The 18998-nt window shown below is 36.2% G+C and overlaps 1 long non-coding RNA gene across 1 annotated transcript in view; it reads left to right on the top strand.

Moving 5' to 3' along the window:
- Nucleotides 1–1635: 1635 nt before the first annotated feature.
- Nucleotides 1636–18998, top strand: part of LOC132593340 (uncharacterized) — a 122358-nt gene continuing 104995 nt past the window's right edge. The window contains exon 1 of the long non-coding RNA XR_009558662.1: nt 1636–1878. This is a non-coding gene — a long non-coding RNA (uncharacterized lncRNA). The remainder of the gene's footprint in view (nt 1879–18998) is intronic.

Raw genomic sequence — 18998 nt, 5'->3', positions numbered from 1 at the left:
TCAACTATAACCTCTTCAAATATTTTCTCAGTCCCTTTCTCTACTTCTTCTGGGACACCTATTATTTGAATGTTTATGCGTTTAATGTTGTGCCAGAAGTCTCTGAGTCTGTCCTCAGTTCTTTTCATTCTTTTTTGTTTATTCTGCTCTGCAGTAGTTATTTCCACAATTTTATCTTCCAGGTCACTGATCCGTTCTTCTGTCTCAGTTATTCTGCTAATGATCCCTTCTAGAGAATTTTTAATTTCATTTATTTTGTTGTTCATCACTGTTTGTTTGCTCTTTAGTTCTTCTAGGTCCTTGTTAAACATTTCTAGTATTTTCTCCATTTTATTTCCATGATTTTGATCATCTTTACTATCATTATTCTGAATTCTTTTTCAGGTAGACTGCCTATTTCCTCTTCATTTGTTAGGTCTGGTGGGGTTTTACCTTGCTCCTTCATCTGCTGTGTATTTCTCTGTCTTCTCATTTTGCTTATCTTACTGTGTTTGGGGTCTCCTTTTCACAGGCTGCAGGTTCGTAGTTCCCATTGTTTTTGGTGTCTGTCCCCAGTGGCTAAGGTTGTTTCAGTGGGTTGTGTAGGCTTCCTGGTGGAGGGGACTAATGCCTGTGTTCTGGTGGATGAGGCTGGGTCTTGTCCTTCTGGTGGGCAGGTCCACATCTGGTGGTGTGTTTTGAGGTGTCTGTGACCTTATTATGATTTTTAGCAGCCTTTGTGCTAATGGATGGGGTTGTGTTCCTGTCTTGCTAGTTGTTTGGCATAGGGTGTCCAGCACTGTACCTTGCTGGTCATTGAGTGGAGCTGGGTGTTTGCATTGAGATGGAGATCTCTGGGAAATTTTCACCATTTGATATTACGTGGAGCTGGGAGGTCTCTGGTGGACCAGTGTCCTGAACTTGGCTCTCCCACCTCAGTGACACAGCACTGACTCCTGGCTGGAGCACCAAGAGCCTGTCCTCCACACAGCTCAGAATAAAAGGGAGAAAAAGAAGAAAGAAAGAAAGAAAAAGATAAAATAAAATAAAGTTTTTAAAAAATAATCATTTTGAAAAAAAATTTTAAGTAATAAAAAAAAAGAAAGAAGGACAGACAGAACCCTAGGACAAATGATGAAAGCAAGGCTATACAGACAAAATGACACACAGAAGCATACACACACACACTCACAAAAAGAGAAAAAGGGGAAAAAAATATATATTGTTGCTCCCAAAGTGCACCTCCTCAATTTGGGATGATTTGTTGCCTATTGAGGTATTCCACAGATGCAGGTACATCAAGTTGATTGTGGAGATTTAATCTGCTGCTCCTGAGGCTGCTGGGAGAGATTTCCCTTTCTCTTCTTTGTTCGCAGAGCTCCCGGGGCTCAGCTTTGGATTTGACCACGCCTCTGCGTGTAGGTCACCGGAGGGCATCTGTTCTTCGCTCAGACAGGACGGGGTTAAAGGAGCCGCTGCTTCGGAGGGCATCTGTTCTTCACTCAGACAGGACGGGGTTAAAGGAGCCGCTGCTTCGGGGACTCTGGCTCACTCAGGCCGGGGGTGGGGGGGAGGAAGGGGCACGGAGGCGGGGCGAGCCTGCAGTGACAGAGGCCTTTGTGACGTTGCACCAGCCTGAGGCATGCCTTGCATTCTCCTGGGGAAGTTGTCCCTGGATCCCGGGACCCTGGTAGTGGCGGGCTCCACAGGCTCCCGGGAGGGGAGGTGTGGATAGTGACCTGTGCTCGCACACAGGCTTCTTGGTGGCAGCAGCAACAGCCTTAGCGTCTCATGCCCGTCTCTGGGGTCTGCGCTTATGGCCATGGCTCGCGCCTTTCTCTGGAGCTCCTTTAAGCGGCACTCTGAATCCCCTCTCCTCGCGCACCAGGAAACAAAGAGGTAAGAAAAAGTCTTTTGCCTCTTTGGCAGGTCCAGACTTTTCCCCGGACTCCCTCCCGGCTAGCCGTGGTGCACCAACCCCCTGCAGGTTGTGTTCACGCCACCAACCCTAGTCCTCTCCCTGCACTCCGACTGAAGCCCGAGCCTCAGCTCCCAGACCCCAGGCCGCCCGCCCTGGCAGGTGAGCAGACAAGCCTCTCATGCTGGTGAGTACCGGTCGGCTCAGATCCTCTGTGCGGGAATCTCCCCGCTTTGCCCTCAGCAACCCTGTTGCTGTGCTCTCCTCCGCGGCTCCAAAGCTTCTCCCCTCCGCCACCCACAGTCTCCGCCCATAAAGAGGTTTCCTAGTGTGTGGAAACCTTTCCTCCTTCACGGCTCCCTCCCACTGGTGCAGGTCCCATCCCTATTCTTTCGTCTCTGTTTATTCTTTTTTCTTTTGCCCTACCCAGGTACATGGGGAGTTTCTTGCCTTTTGGAAGGTCTGAGGTCTTCTGCCAGCATTCAGTAGGTGTTCTGTGGGAGTTGTTCCACGTGTAGATGTATTTCTGATGTATTTGTGGGGAGGAAGGTGATCTCCACGTCTTACTCCTCCGCTGTCTCGAAGGTCTTCTCTTGTGTATTTTGGATCACTCTGTCTATTACACTTGGGGCAAAAGTAGATTTTGTACTTCTGGGGAACTCGGTCAGAGTCTTTCTCCACAGGTTCCTGTCACTTCTTGCCCACCTAAGAAGATGATAGCAACATCAGTTCCTTAAATTATTTTCTGGATGCTGAGTTACTCTTCTTTTTAGTTTACTGTAGTGGTGTCAGAGCACAGAAAGAATGATTATTCTGTCTTTCAGGTCTTATTACATGTTTTAATACTTAAGTGAGATTTACACAAATGCAACTAGCAATTTAATTCAGGTTAAGGGGTTGCAAGAGAATGGGGAAAAATTCTGTAGTTCCTCCCATCCCCACTTCTATACACACGAAACTCCCTTGGTGTACATCAACCCTCATCTTGTCCTGGAGGAGACCTGGCCTTAGTATAATTTTATCTGTTATCCCATTAAATTATTTTTCTCATATAAAAGCTGTACATATTTATTGTAAAAATTTTGGAAAATGTGGGAAAAGACAAAAAATAAAATAAATATAATCTCATATCTACTTCCTTTATAGACGTTCATTATGTGGTATTTGAAAATATTTATTTCCTTGGATGCAAAATGAATTATTTTTCTTTAGACAGAATTCAGGTACAGTAAGTTGAAAACATCAAATTCTGTTTAGAGAGAATGGAAAAGCATTCAGGTAAAATAGTTCTAAATGTCACGTTTTTCTTTTGACATAGTAATAAAAAATAATTGTACATTTGTTTATTTGCCACTATTTCAAATGTCACTCACACATGTTTTTTAAATATTTTGCCTGATATATACTCAAAGTCTGTAAAAGAGATTATACAAAAGGGAATATTTCTAAGATTATGTTTTAATAATTTATGAAAGATGGTGATGTTTGCAATTCTGCCCAGAGAAGTCATCACAGTGATTTGGTGGTAAGAAATGTTGTTATTCATAGTTTCCCCTAAAGCCAGCTAAATCTGTATTGATAAACTTTGAATCTCCTTTCACCTGACTTAAAAGAGCCACCTCTCATAACCTGTCAAGTGTGGGGAAATATTACAAGAGGCAAAAAGAGGAGAAAACACACAAGTTTAAGAGGGCATCCATAAAGCTGTCAAATATCTAAGGATATGCAAAAATTCTCTCTCATAGTCCCTTTTCCTGATTTAAACAGAAAGCACTTCTATAGCATAACCCTCTCAGAGTGAAAGTACAGACAGTTCTTCAGAAATTATAGTCTCAAAGGACCACAGATTTTCTTTTCTCTGAATAAATGTTTCTTTTCTTTCCTATTCTTACATTTCCTTCTTTCCTTCCTTCCTTCTTTCTTTCTATTCACATGTAATTGACATACAATATCATATTTGTTTCAGGTGTACATCACAGTGATTCAATATTTATATAAAATTAAAATGATCCTCATAATAAGTCTAGTTACTATCAGTTACCATACAAAGTTAGTACAATATTATTGACTATTTTCCCTATGGACTCTATATTACCTCCCCATGACATTTATTTTTATAACTGGAAGCCTGTACCTCTTTAACCCCTTCACATATTTCACCTGTCTCCCCAATACCCCTTCCCTCTGGCAACCACCAGTTTGTTTTCTATATCTATGAGTCTGTTTTTCTTTTATTTGTTTGTTTTGTTTTATAGATTCCACATATAAGTGAAATTCTACTGTAATTGTCTTTCTCTGTCTGACTTATTTCACTTATCATAATATAATCTAGTCTATCCATGTTGTTGCAAATGGCAGGATTTCATTCTTTTTTATGGCTGAATAATATTCCATTTCATATATATATGTATATATGTATAAATACATATATACATATATACACACACACACACACACACACCCCATATGTTCTTTATCCATTCATCTATTAATATCCTTCCTTGTAGGTTGCTTCTGTACCTTAGCTATTGTGAATAAAGCTACAATGAACATTGGAGTGCATATATTTTTTTTACCTTAGTGTTTCTATTTTCTTCAGATAAATACCCATATCTGGAAATGCTGAGTCTTATGGTACTTCTACTTTTACTTTTTGAGGAAACTTCATAAAGTTTTCCCTAGTGCCTGCACCAATTTATGAAATTAATGATCCCACCAACAGTACACAACTCTTCCCTTATCTCCACATTCTTGCCAACACTTGATATTTCCTGTCTTTTTGATAACAGCCATTCTGACAGGTGTGAGGTGGTATCTCATTGTGGTTTTGATTTGCATTTCCCTGATGATTAGTGATGTTGAGCACGTTTTCATGTGCCTGTTGGCCAGCTGTCTCCATTTTTGGAGAAATATCTATTCATGTTCTCTGCCCATTTTTTAAAATCAGGTTGTTTATTCATTTTTTGATATTAAGTTGTAGGTGTTCTTTGTATATTTTGGATATTAACCTCTTATTGAAAATATGATTTGCAAACACCTTCTCACATTAAGTAGGTTGTCTTCTTGTTTTGTTAGTGGTTTCCTTTGCTGTGCAAAATCTTTTTATTTTGATGTAGTACCATTTGTTGACCATGTGCTTTTATTGCCCTTTCCTGAGAAGGCAAGGCCAAAAAAAAATGTCAAAGAGGATATTGCATTTGTTTTTTTCTATGAATTTTATGGTTTCGGTCTTACATTCAAGTCTTTAATCCCTTTTGAATTTATCTTTGTAAATGGTGTAAAATAGTGATTCAGTTTCATTCATTTGCAAGTATTTCTCCAGGTTGCCCAATACCATTTATTGAAGAAAGTCTTTTCTCCATTGTATATTCTTGCCTCCTTTGTCATATATTAATTGACTTTAAGCGTGTGGGTTTATTTCTGGACCCTCTACTATGCTCCATTAATGTATGCATCTCTTTTCATGCCAGTATCACACTGTTTTGATTAATATAGCTTGTAGTAAAATCAGGAGTCATAAATGTCCATATTTTTTCTTCTTTCTGAAAATTGTTTTGGCTATTTGGGGTTTTTATGGTCCTAGACACAATTTAGGATTTTTTTTTTTTTTTTTTTTGTGGTCCGCGGGCCTCTCACTGCTGTGGCCTCTCCCATTGCAGAGCACAGGCTCTGGACGCACAGGCTCAGCGGCCATGGCTCATGGGCCCAGCCGCTCCACGGCATGTGGGATCCTTGCGGACTGGGGCATGAACCCGTGTCCCCTGCATCGGCAGGCAGACTCTCAACCACTGCGCCACCAGGGAAGCCCAACACATTTTAGGACTTTTGTTCTACTTCTGTGAAAACTTCCGTTGATATTTTGATAGGGATTGTATTGAATCTGTAGGTTGCTTTGGGTTGTATAGACATTTTAACAATTTTAATGCTTCTAATCCATGAGCATGGTTTATCTTTCCATTTATTTGTGACTTCTTCAGTTTCTTTCATCAGTGTCTTATAGCTTTCACAGTATAGGTCTTTCACCTACATAATGAAATTTAGTCCTAAGTATTATATTTTTCTAATGTAACTGAGAATTATTTTAATTTTTTAAATTGATGTATAGTTGATTTACAATGTTGTGTTAGTTTCTGGTGTAAGGCAAAGTGATATATATATATTATATTCATACCATATATAAATAATATATTATATTATATATTATGATAATATATAGATATATATGTATTATTATATATATTATATATTACATATATATTATATATATTATATGTAATATATATTATTTTATGAATATATAACACATATTATATATAATATAATATAGATAATATATAATACATATATTATAATAATATGTATATTGTACATTATATATAATATCTAATACATATATTATGTATGATAATATATTATTATAATATATGTATTATATATTACTATATGATATAGCATATAATTGAAATATATACATATATGAATATATTTTATTATATATATTATATGCAATGTTATATATCTATATTATATATAATATAAGAAAATCATATATTATTATATATTATAACTATATAAAAATATGTAAATATATAAAAATATATAAATATGAATATATAAGTATATAATATATAAATATAAACAGTATAAATATAAGTATATCATATTAAAATATAAATATTTTGAATTATATATTATATATATTATGTATGGTATAAACATACTAATATATGTATATATCATATATATATGAATATATAATGTACAATATATTTATATATTATTTTATTTTATTTTATTATTATATAATATATGTATATATTCATATACTATGTATTTTATATGCGTTATATATTATATATCATATATAAATATAAAATATAATTATATATATTTTATGTATTATATATGATATATTCATGTAACATACATGTTATACATTATATAATAATATATATTATATAATTATATATATTTCATATTGTATTATATTATTATGTTTTGTTTTATTATATTATAGTATATATTATATATTATTATATATTGCATATAATTATATATTATTGTAGATTATATATTATATATTATATAATATATTATGTAAAATATATTTTATATTTTTTATTATAATATATTATTTTTACAACATATGTAATAATAGTTATATAATATTATTATAATAATATAATAATTATTATATAATAATATGCTATAGGATATATATTGTTATATATTATTACATGTTCATATATATTATTATAGTCATTTGTTATAATAATATATAATATTATTGTTATAATATATTATATCTTATAACATATTATATTATAATATATTTAATATATATTATAATTATATATTATATTGTATATATTATATGATATATATATTATATACATTATAATATATTATATATATAACTATATATATTATATGTTTTTCCATTATGGCTTATTATAGGATATTAAATATAGTTCCCTATGCTATACAGTAGAACTTTTTAAATCTATTTTATACGTAGTAGTGTGTATCTGCTAATCCCAAACTCCTAAATTATCCCTCCCCCACCCTCTTTCCTTTTTGGTAACCATGAGTTCGTTTTCTATGTCTGTGAATCTGTTCCTGTTTCTTAAATAAGTTCTTTTTGTGTCATATTTTAGATTCCACATGTCAGCAATATCATATGGTATTTGGCTTTCTCTTCCTGACTTACTTCACTTAGTATGATAATCTCTACATCCATCCATGTTGCTGCAAACTGCATTATTTATTTTTTATGGGTGAGTAATATTCCATTGTGTGTGTGTATATATATATACCACATGAAATGTCCTTCCATCCATGGACATTTAGGTTGTTTCCATGTCTTGGGTATTGTAAATAGTGCTGCTATTAACATTGGGGTGCACATATATGTTCCAATTGTAGTTTTCTCCGGATATATGCCCAGGAGTGGGATTGCTGGATCATATGGCAACTCTATTTTTAGTTTTTTGAGGAAAAGATTCTTGGTATGATTTCAATCTTCTTACATTTGATACTTGTATTTTTGCTTCATATGTGATTTCCTGGAGTACATTCCATGTGCACTGGAAAATAATGTGTGTTCTGCTGCTTTTGGATGGAATGTTCTATATATATGTCTCTTAAGTCTATCTAGTCTAATGTGTTGTGTAAGGCCAGTGTTTCCTTATTGATTTTCTCTGGATGATGTGTCCATTGATGTAAAGTGAGACCTTAGACTCTTATTGGATTACTGTCAATTTCTCCTTTTATGTCTGTTAATATTTACTTCAAATATTTATGCTCCTATATTGGGTGCATAAATATTTACAAATGTTATATCCTATTATTGGACTGTCCCCTTTAATATTAAGTAATATTCTTCTTTATCTTTTATTACAATATTTGTTTTAAACTATATTTTATCTGATATAAGTATTACCACCTCAGTTTTCTTGTCATTTTCATTTTTATGGAATATCTTTTTCCATCTCTTCCTTTTCAGTCTAAGTGTGTCTTCAATCTGAAGCAAATTCTTGTAAACAGCATATATATGTCCCTTGGTTTTTTAATTCATTCAGAATACCCTATGCCTTTTGATTGGGGCAATTAGTCCATTTACATTTAAAGCAATTACTGATAGGTTCATACTTATTTCATTTTGTTCATTGTTTTCTGGTTATTTTTGTAATTCTTCTCTGTTCCCTTCTTCTCTTGTTCTTTTTTCTTCTGGTCTGATGATTTTCTTTAGTGTTATATTTGGATATGTTTCTCTAATTTTTTGTGTATCTATAATAGGTTTTTGGTTTGTGGTTACCATGAGGTTTATATATAACAATCGATATATAAAGCAGCCTATTTTAAGTTGATAGTCACATAAGTGTGAACACACTGTAAAAACACTACATTTTTACTACTTCCCCCACATTTTATTTTTACATCATATTTTACATCTTTTATTTTGTGAATCCCTTAACTACTTATTGTAGTGCTAGCTGTTTGTACTTTTGTCTTTTAATCTTCATGTTGCTTTATAAGTGGTTGATCCACTACCTTTCCTATATATTTGCTCTTACCAATGAGTCTTTTCTTTCATATTATTTCTTATTTCTAGTAAAACCTTTTTCTTTTCCATGTAAACGTTTCCTGTAAGGCCAGTTTAGTGGTTATGAACTCCTTTAGTTTTTTCTTGTCTGGGAAATTCTTTCTCTCTCCTTCATATCTGAATGATAACCTTGCTGGGTAGAATATTCTTGGTTGTACATTTTTCTTTTCAGAACTTTGAATATATCATGACACTTCCTTTTGGCCTGTGAATTTTCTGCCAAAAAAATCCATTTATAGTCTTAAGGAGGTTTCTTTATATATAACTAATTTTTTTTCCTCTTTCTGCCTTAAAAATTATCTCTTTATCTTTGACTTTTCAATTATAATGTGTCTTGGTGTGGATCTCTTTGGGTTCATCTTGTTTAGGATTCTCTGTGTTTCCTCCACGTGGAAATCTGTTTCCTTCCCTAGGTTAGGGAAGTTTTCACCTATTATTTCTTCAAATAGATTTTCTGCCCCTTTCTCTCTTTCTTCTCCTTATGGGGCCCTAAGAATGAAAATGTTAGTATGCTTGATGTTGTCTCAGAGGTTCCTTAAACTAGTCTCATTTTTTTTTTCTTTTTTTTTGTGGTACGCAGGCCTCTCACTGTTGTGGCCTCTCCCATTGTGGAGCACAGGCTCCAGATGCGCAGGCTCAGCAGCCATGGTTCACGGGCCCAGCCACTCTGCGGCATGTGGGATCTTCCCGGACCGGGGCATGAACCCGTGTCCCCTGCATCGGCAGGTGGACTCTCAACCACTGCGCCACCAGGGAAGCCCAAACTAGTCTCATTTTTAAAGATTCTTTTTTCTTTTTGCTGTTCTGATAGGATGATTTCCAGTACTCTGTCTTCCAGATCACCAATCCATTCTCCTATATCATCCAATCTGGTGTTGGTTCCCTCTATTGTATTTTTCTTTGTTATTGTGTTTGTCAGCCCTGATTGTGTTCTTTATTACATTTTGTAACTCATTGTGGAAGTTCTCACTGTGTTCATTCTTTCTTCTCTCATGTTACTTGAGCAACTTTATTACTATTCCTTTGAATTTTTTATCAGGTGATTACTTATCTCCATGTCACTAGGGTCTTTTTCTGAGGTTTTCCCTTGTTCTTTTGTTTGGAACATATTTCTCTGTTTACTCATTTTCTTGGCTCTCTGTTGTTGTTGTTTTTTATTATATTTATTTATTTTTTTGCTTCTACGTATTAGGCAAAACTAGTGCCTCTCTCAGTCTTGAAGGAGTAGCCTTGTGTAGGTGATGATCCTTCCCATTTAACCCTGCCCTATCTCTTTGTTGTCTCGAATTTTTGTGGTTGTCTATACCTCTGGTTTATTCTTAATATGCCCCTGCTGTTGCGAGTGTGTCAAGATCTGTGTGTCAAGATCTGTTCCAAGTGGAGGAATCTCATTTAGCACCTAGTTTCAGCCTGATTGAAGCCAGACTCTCAGGCTGCAGCTAAAGTATGCAAATATGTACAGTCTCATAGGGCAACAATTATAATACCTAGCTACTGTCAGTCTAGAAGATCTGGAGAGCACAGCTGTAGAGTTCACGCCTTCAGATGAGTGTAAAGTCTCCTTTCTTAGAGGCCTCATCAAGCTGTAATGAGCCAAAGAGGTATGCAGGAATGGTATCTCCCTGCTTATGTTCCCTGGGAGCTCCTCCTAAGCCTCTAGAGATGTGTTATGCCTGAAGCCTGTCCCTCAGGGTAAAGCTCCAAGTTAAGTAAAGAGGCTTCTTTCACAGGAAGACTAAGGCTGTGGTTCAGTTGGCATCTGTGCAGTGATAAGAATGTTTTTTTCTGATTGTTAGAGTCCTATGACGTTCAGAAACTCCAGCTCTCTTGGTGATGAAGGGGTATCTCCAGTGTGGATTGTGCATACCTACTGGCTTTAGATAGGCAACTGGAGAGGGCTTGCTCTCTTGCTTCAAAAAGGCAAAATGGGGCTTCCCTGGTGGTGCAGTGGTTGAGAGTCCACCTGCCGATGCAGGGGACACGGGTTCATGCCCTGGTCCGGGAGGATCCCACATGCCTCAGAGCGGTTGGGCCTGTGAGCCGTGGCCGCTGGGCCTGCACGTCTGGAGTCTGTGCTCCGCAACGGGAGAGGCCACAGCAGTGAGAGGCCCATGTACTGCAACAACAACAACAAAAGAAAAACAACTGGAAAAAGGCAAAATGACATGACACATGCACCTGTGGGTTTCAGCAGTGCAACATGGAGTGCCTTTTCTGTGTGCATGCATCAACTATAGGCCAAGAGTGGGCAAATACTGTGACTGTCACCCACCAGCCCCAGCCAGGGGGCAGGGGAGTGTCACAGCTACCTGCACTTGCAGACTTTAGCTAGAGTGCAGAATGATGCAGAGTTTCATGCTCTCCTGCCACAACAGGAGAGTGCTGCAGTCACTGGACTTCTCCAGCTTCAGCAGGTAGTGGGATAGTGTCATGATTGCTTGCTCCCTCATCTAAGCTTGCCCACTTATGCTAGTAGGTTAGGTGGGGATTAGAACAATGGCATCCACCAGTGCCTTCATCTCCAGGGAACATTTGAACCCTCCCCTGTTCCTCCAGCTATGATTTTAGATTTGTAAATGACTCTCCTTCACGTATAGTCTTGGCACTTTTCAAACTGCTGTTACTTTGCTAGGTCTTGTGGTGAGGGAAACCCCACATGGACCTTTTAAGAGGACAGTCTCTGCTTCCTATAGCATTTTGGGACCCTTGGATATCAGCCTCATTGGTTTTCTAAGCCAGACATTTTAGGACCTCACCTCTCTGGTGTAGGTTCCAGGAACAGGGTGCCTGATGTGGGTGCTCTCTTGGAGAAGCACCTATGACGTGAGATCCCTCCCTATTGTGTTTTACCCCACCAGGGCTTTTTTGGCCAGACTCTCTCACTGCATCTCTTACTCATCTCAATGTGGTCCTTTTTATTCTTTGTTGTGAAATAGATGTTCAGCTAGTTCTCAGGTTCTTTTCAGAGGGAATTAATCCATATGCAGCTGCATACTTGTTGTGTCCATGGAAAGAGGTAAGCTTAGGCTCTTCCTACACTGTCATCTTGAACCACCTCCCTTTGCAACTGACTTTTGTATATTAACATTGTTTCCTGAAATCTTGCTATAATTGCTTATTAGTTCCAGGAGGATTTTTTTTCTTATTCTTTCAGATTTCTATATAGATAATCATGTTATCTGTGAACAAATCAGTTTTATGTCATTCTTCCCAATTTTATACTTTATGTTTCTTGCTTCCTTGCATGATCAAAGACTTCCAGTATGATGTTGGAAAGGAATGGTGAGAGGGGACATTTTTGCCTTCTTCCTGATCTTACTGCAAAAGCTTCAAGTTTCTCACCATTAAGTGTGATGTTAGGTGTAGGTTTTTTGTTTTTGTTTTTCTTCTGTAGCTATTCTTTCCAAATTGAGAAGAGTTCCTTTCAATTCCTATTTCCTGAGAGTTTTTTTTTTTATATATATATATCATGAATGGGCACTGGATTTTGTCAATTCCTTTCCTGCATTTATTAATATGATCATGTGATTTATCTTTTTTAGTCTGTTGATGAGTTACATTAATTTATTTTTAGTATTAAACTAGTCTTACATACTTGCAGTAAATCTCACCTAGTTGTGGTGTATAATTGTTTTAATACATTTTTGGGTTTGATATGCTAATGTTTTGTTGAAATTTTTGCACCTATGATCCTGAGAGATACTTTTCTTTTTTTAATCTTGTAATGTCTTTTTCTGGTTTTGGTAGTAGTATAATGCTGGCCTCATAGAATGAGTTAAGAAGCATCCCCTCAACTTCCACCCTCCAATAGAGATTATAAAGAATTGGTATAATTTCTTCCTTTAATGTTTGGTAGAGTTCTCCAATGAATCCATCTGGGCATGGTACTTTCTGTTTTGGAAGGTCCTTAACTATTGATTCAATTTGTTTAGTAGATATAAGCCTATTCAGATCATCTATTTCTTCTTCTGTGAAATGACAGGGTTGTCTTTCAAGAAATTGGTCCATTTAATCTAGGTTATCAAATTTGTGGGCATAAAGTTGTTTATAGTATTACTTTATTATTCTCCTAATTTCCATGGAATCTGTACTTGTCTTCTCTTTCATTTCTGATATTACTAATTTATGCCATTGCTCTCTCTCTCTCTCTCTCCTTTTATTTAGCCTGGCTAAAGTCTTACTGATTTTATTAATATCTTTCAAAGAACCAGCTTTTTGTTCTGTTGATTTTTCTCAATTGATTTCTTATTTTCAGTTTCATTGATTTCTGTCCTATTTCTTATGATGTTTTTCCCCTCATTTTGAATCTAATTTGCCCCTTTTATCTAGTTTTCTAATGTGGTAACTTACATGATTGATTTTATTTTATTTTTTTAACTTTTTAATTTTATATTGGAGTATAGCTGATTAACAATGTTGTGATAGTTTCAGCTGCACAGCAAAGTGACTCAGTCATACATATACTTGTATACATTCTCCCCCAGACTCACCTCCCATCCAGGCTGCCATATAACATTGAGCAGAGTTCCTTGTGCTATACAGTAGGTCCTTGTTGGTTATCCTTTTTAAATGTAACAGCGTGTACATGTCAATCCCCAAATCCATAACTATTCCTTCTCTCCACCCTTCCCTCCCAGTAACCATAAGCGCATTCTCTAAGTCTGTGAGTCTGTTTCTGTTTTGTAAATACATTAATTTGTATCATTTATTTTTAGATTCAGCATATAAGTGATATCATACAATATTTCTCTTTCTCTGTCTGACTTACTTCACTCAGTATGACAATATCTAGATCCATCCATGTTGCTGTAAGTGGCATAATCTCATTCTTTTTTACAGCTGAGTATAGTGCACTGTATATATGTGCCACATCTTCTTAATCCATTCCTCTGTAGATGGACATTCCATGTCTTGGCTATTGTAAACAGTGCTGCAATGAACATTGGAGTGCATGTATCCTTTCTGACCATGTTTTTCTCCAGATATATGCCCAGGAGTGGGATTGTAGGGTCATACGGTAGCTCTATTTTTAGTTTTTAAAGGAATCTCCATGCTGTTCTCCATGGTGGCTGTACCAATTACATTCCCACCAACAATGTAGGAGGGTTCCTTTCTCTCCACACCCTCTCCAGTATTTATTGTTTGTGGATTTTTTGATGATAGCCATTTTGACTGGTGTGAGGTGATATCTCATTGTAGTTTTGATTTGCATTTATATAATCATTAGCGATGTTGAACATCTTTTCATGTGCTTCTTGGCCAATCATATGTCTTCCTTGGAAAAAATGTCTATTTAGGTCTTATGCCCATTTTATGATCAGGTAGTTTGTTTTGATGATATTAAGCTGTGTGTAAATTTTGGAGACTCATCCCTTGTCAGTTGCATATTTTTCAAATATTTTCTCCCTATCTGTGGGTTGTCTTTTTGTTTTGTTTATGGTTTCCTTTGCTGTGCAAAAGCTTTTGAGTTTAATTAGGCCTCATTTGTTTATTTTTGTTTTTATTTCCATTACTCTGGGAGACAGATCAGAAAAGATATTGCTGTAATTTATGTCAGAGAGTGTTCTGCCTATGCTTTCCTCTAAGAGCTTTTGCAGTGTCTGGTCTCACACTTAGGTCTTTAATCCATTTTGAGCTTATTTTTGTGTATGGTGTTAAAGAATGATCTAATATCATTTTTTTACATGTAGCTGTCCAGTTTTCCCAGCACCATTTGTTGAAGAGACTGTCTTTCCACCATTGTATAGTCTTGCCTCCTCTGTCATAGATTAATTGACCATAGGTGTGTGGGTTTATTTCTAGGCTTTCTATTCTGTTCCATTGATCTATAGTTCTATTTTTATGTCAGTACCATAATCTTTGATGAATATAGCTTTGTAGTGTAGTCTGATGTCAGGGAGCCTGATTCCTCAAGCTCAATTTTTCTTTCTCAAGACTGCTTTGGCTATTCAGTGTCTTTTGTGTCTCCATACAAATTTTAAGATTTTTTTCTCTAGTTCTGTGAAAAATGCCATTGGTTGTTTGATAGGAATTGCACTGAATCTGTAGATTGCCTTAGGTAGTATAGTCATTTTGACAATATTTATTCTTCCAATCCAAGAACATGGTATATCTTTCCTGTTGGTGTCTGATTTCTTTCATCAGCATCTTATAGTTTCTGGAGTATAGGTCTTTCGTCTCCTTAGGTAGGTGTATTCCTAGTTGTGTTAGTCTTTTTAATGCAATGGTAAATGGATTGTTTCTTGAATTTCTCTTTCTGATCTTACATTGTTAGTGTAAAATGCAACAGATTTCTGTGTATTAGTTTTGTCGCCTGCAACTTCACTGATGAGCTATAGTAATTTTTTGGTAGTGTCTTTAGGGTTTTCTATGTATAGTATCATGTCATCTGCAAACAGTGACAGTTTAACTTCTTTTCCAGTTTGGATTCCTTTTATTTCTTTTTCTTCTCTGATGGCCGTGGTTAGGACTTCCAAAACTATGTTGAATAAAAGTGGTGAGAGTAGGCATCCTTGTCTTGTTCCTGATCTTAGAGGAAATGCTTTCAGCTTTTCACCGTTGAGTATGATGCTAGCTCTAGGTTTGTCGTATATGGCCTTTGTTATGTTGAGGTAGGTTCCCTCTATGCCCACTTTCTGGAGAGTTTTTATCATAAATATTTGCTGAATTTTGTCAAAAGCTTTTTCTGCGTCTATTCAGATGATCACATGGTTTTTATTCTTCAATTTGTCAATGTGGTGTATCACACTGATTAATTTGTGGATATTGAAAATTCCTTGCATCCCTGGGATAAATCCCACTTAATCATGGTGTATGATCTTTTTAATGTATTGCTGGATTCAAATTGCTAATATTTTGTTGAGGATTTTTGCATCTATGATAATCAGTGATATTGGCCTGTAATTTTCTTTTTTAGTGGTATCTTTGTCTGGTTTTGTATCAGAGTTATATTGACTTCATAGAATGAGTTTGGAAGCTTTCCTTCCTCTGCAATTTTTTGGAACAGTTTCAGAAAGGTAGGTGTTAGCTCTTCTCTAAATGTTTGATAGAATTCGCCTATGAAGCCATCAGGTCCTGGACTTTTGTTTGTTGGGAGTTTTTAAATTACAATTTCAATTTCAGTGCCTGTAATTGATCTGTTCATATTTTCTAATTCTTCCTAGTTTAGTCTTAGGAGACTATACCTTTCTATGAATTTGTCCATTTCTTCCAGGTTGTCCATTTTATTGGCCTACAGTTGCATATAGTAGTCTCTTATGATCCTTTGTATTTCTGTGGTGTCATTTGTAACTTCTCCTGTTTCATTTCTAATTTTATTGATTTGAGTCCTCTTCCTTTTTTTTTAATGAGTCTGGCTAAACGTTATCAATTTTGTTTATCTTTTCAAAGAACAAGCTTTTAGTTTTGTTGATCTTTGCTATTGTTTTATTTGTCTCTGTTTCATTTATTTCTGCTCTGATGTTTATGATTTCTTTCCTTCTACTCACTTTCAGTTTTGTTTGTTCTTCTTTCTCTAGTGGCTTTAGGTGTGGCTTTACATAGCTTATTTGAGATTTTTCATGTTTCGTGAGGTAAGATTGTATTGCTATAAACTTTCCTGTTAGAATTGCTTTTGATGCATCCCATAGGCTTTGGATCATTGTGCTTTCATTTTCATTTGTCTCTAGGTATTTTTTGATTTCCTCTTTGATTTCTTCAGTGATCCATTGGTTGTTTAGTAGCATATTGTTTAGCCTCCTCATGTTTGTGTTTTTGTAGTTTTTTTTCTTGTAGTTTATTTCTAATCTCATAGCGTTGTGGTTGGAAAAGATGGTTGGTATGATTTCCATTTCCTTAAATTTACTGAGGCTCACTTCATGGCCCAAGATGTAGTCAATCTTGAAGAATATTCTGTGTGCACTTGAGAAGAATGTGTATTCTTCTGCCTTTGGATGGAGTGCTGTATAAATATCAATTAAGTCCATCTAGTCTAATGTGTCATTTAAGGGCTGTGTTTCCTTATTGATTTTCTGTCTGGATGATATTTCCATTTATGAAAGTGGGGTGTTAAAGTCCCACACTATTATTGTTTTACTGTCAATTTCTCCCTTTATGACTGTTAGTATTTGCCTTATACAGTGAGGTGCTCCTATGATGAGTGCATATATGTTTGCAATTGTTATATCTTCTTCTTGGATTGCTCCCTTGATTGTTATGTAGTGTCCTTCTCTGTCTCTTACAACAGTATTTTTAAGTCTATTTTGTCTGATAAGAGTATTGTTCCTTGAGCTTTCTTTTGATTTTCATTTGCATGGAATATCTTCTTCCATCCCATCACTTTCAGTTTGTATGTGTCCCTAGGTCTGAGGGGGGTCTTTTGTAGATAGCATATATATGGGTCTTGTTTTCATATCCATTCATCCAGTCTATGTCTTTTGGTTTGAGCATTTAATCCATTTACATTTAAGGTAATTATCGATATGTGTGTTCCTATTGCCATTTTCTTAATTGTTTTGGGTTTGTTTTTGTAGGTCTTTTTTCTTTCTTTCCTCTTTTCTTCTCTTCTCTTGTGGTTTGATGACCATCTTTAGTGTTGTGTTTGGGTTGGTTTTTCTTTTGTGTGTGTGTATCTATTGTAGTTTTTTGGTTTGCTGTTCCCATGAGGTTTCAATATAGCAGTCTATATATGTACAGGTTGTTTTAAGTTACTAGTCTCTTTCCCACCTAGAGGAGTTCCTTTAGCATTTGTTGCAAAGCTGGTCTAGTGATGCTGAAGTTGCTTAGCTTTCGCTTGTCTGTAAAGCTTTTGATTTTTCCATCAGATCTGAATGAGAGCCTTTCTGGGTAGAGTATTCTTGGTTGTAGATTCTTCCCTTTCATCACTTTAAATATATCATGCCACTCCCTTCTGGCTTGCAGAGTTTCTGCTGAGAAATCAGCTTTTAACTTTATGGGAGTTCCCTTTTATGTTATTTGTCATTTTTCCCTTGTTGCTTTTAATAATTTTTCTTTGCCTTTAATTTTTGCCAGTTTGATTACTATGTGTCCTGGTGTGATTCTCCTTGGAGTTATCCTGCCCGGGACTCTCTGCATTTCCTGGACTTGGGTGGCTATTACCTTTCCCATATTAGGGAAGTTTTCGACTATAATCTCTTCAAATATTTTCTCAGGTCTTTCTCTCTCTCTTCTCTTTCTGGGACCTCTATAATGCAAATGTTCATGCATTTTATGTTGTCCCAGAAGTCTCTTAGGCTGTCTTCTTTTTTTTTTCTTTTTGTCTTCATTTCTTTTCATTCTTATTTCTTTATTCTGTTCCATGGCAGTGATTTCCACCATTCTGTCTTCTAGGTCCCTTCTTTGTTCTTCTGCCTCAGTTATTCTATTGATTCCTTCTAGTGTATTTTTCATTTCAGTTATTGTATTGTTCATCTCTGTTTGTTCTTTACTTCTTCTAGGTCTTTGTTAAACATTTCTTGTATCTCTCGACCCTCACCTCCATTCTTTTTCTGAGGTCCTGGATCATCTTCACTATCATTATTCTGAATTCTTTTTGTGGAAGTTTTCCTATCTCCACTTCATTTAATTGTTTTTCTGGGGTTTTATCTAGTTCCTTCATCTGAGACATAATCCTTTGCCTTTTCTTTTTGTCTATCTTTCTGTGATTGTCATTTTCATTCTGCAGGCTGCAGGAATGTAGTTCTTCTTGCTCTACTCTCTGCCCTCTGGTGGATGAGGCTACCTGAGAGGCCTGTGCAAGCTTCCTGATGGGAGGGACTGGTGGTGGGGGGACCTGGCTCTTGCTCTGGTGGGCAGAGCTCAGTAAAACTTTAAGCCACTTGTCTGCTGATGGGTGGGGCTGTGTTCCTTCCCTGTTGGTTGTTTGGCTTGAGATGACCCAGCATTGGAGCCTACAGTCTCTTTGGTGGGGCTAATGGTGGACTCCAGGAGGGCTCACACCTTTGAGTACTTCCCAGAACTTCTGCTGCCAGTGTCCTTGTCACCGTGGTGAGACATACC

The sequence above is a fragment of the Globicephala melas genome, chromosome 14 (genome assembly GCF_963455315.2).
Source record: "Globicephala melas chromosome 14, mGloMel1.2, whole genome shotgun sequence".
Classification (NCBI taxonomy): Eukaryota; Metazoa; Chordata; class Mammalia; order Artiodactyla; family Delphinidae; genus Globicephala; species Globicephala melas.
This window is presented reverse-complemented; position numbering and strand designations above follow the sequence as displayed.